This window comes from Penaeus monodon, chromosome 33 (assembly GCF_015228065.2).
Source record: "Penaeus monodon isolate SGIC_2016 chromosome 33, NSTDA_Pmon_1, whole genome shotgun sequence".
Lineage (NCBI taxonomy): Eukaryota > Metazoa > Arthropoda > Malacostraca > Decapoda > Penaeidae > Penaeus > Penaeus monodon.
The window spans coordinates 26,477,181-26,478,437 of NC_051418.1; positions in this window are offsets into that span (position 1 = coordinate 26,477,181).

A 1,257-nucleotide genomic window follows, 5' to 3' on the forward strand; every position below is an offset into this window, starting at 1 on the left:
CATAGTGATATGCCTCAGAATTATCAATATGGTCCGGCAGGGTGTTGTAAGGAGGACTTTGGCCTTTGCGTGGAAGATGAGATATATATGTATATATACTCGAGGCCGAAGCGCAGTGGCAGAGGAGTTGTATCCCTCGGCAAGTCCATGGAAATTTCGAAGTTTGAAAGAAAAGATCTGTTGCAGGCGGGGGGTGGGGGGTGGCAGAGAGCCTGGCCATGGATGAGGGTGAAACCAGCGAGCTTATCGAGGACCACTCCGAGGAACTGACAATGGAGGAGCAAAAGGAGCTACAGACGCAGCAGCACGGCAAGGTTTTGCCGGAAATAGGTGACGCAGAAGAGGCGAAGGAAGTAAATGGGCAAATGAGATCATGGGAATGTTGGGAATGTGTTAGAAACTTTCAGACTTTCTTCAAAATAAACACCCAGAAAAGGTTGACATTGGGCGTACGACGGCGATATGTAATGACATTTACCTAACACACTGTAGAAAATTCTGAAAAGGAGGATGAAACAAACCTCACTGAAGAGGTTTCCATCGAAAACCCTTGCAATTGAAAGCGAGGAAGGCGTGGTGAAGAGGGCAAAAACCAGTGAATAAGATTCAGTAGTTACTCAGTTCAGCCTTTCTTCTCCACCTCCATCAGCATCTTCAGGTCGTCTGGTCTCCAAGGTTAATGCTGTACATTATACTTAATAAAACCAGTATATTGAAGTCCATTCTGCTGTACTGTGTTTTTACACAATATTTGTTATTTATTGTACATTTTCTTATTTAAAAACATGTAACCATAAATACGTTTTCTTTGGGGGGAGGGGGTCCAGAATAGAATAATGGCATTTCATTTCATTTCAGTGGGAAAAACCTATTTAACATACGAGTAATTTCAGTTATATTTTGATGTGCATATAAAAATTATCTTGTGCAAAGCCATGAGTTCAAGATGGCACCTGCAAAAACAAGCTAAATCGAGCTTCACGTGACCTCCACGTGTCTTCCGCGTGGGCTAATGTTGATTTCCGAAACAAGCTACTCGACGGAAACCAGGGTGACAATTATGGCTGACCCTTTCTGATCTGGCAGATCACCTCCAGAAGTCAGCGGTCATGAACACTACCAACGCCTGCACTCCTGGGGTCTACCCGTCCACGCCGCACTCATGCACCGTCCTATTACCTCACATCGTTTCTTCATTTATTGTGTTGCACTTTTTCAGCAATGAAAAGTTCATCATAGGAGGCATCCATAGCTTGT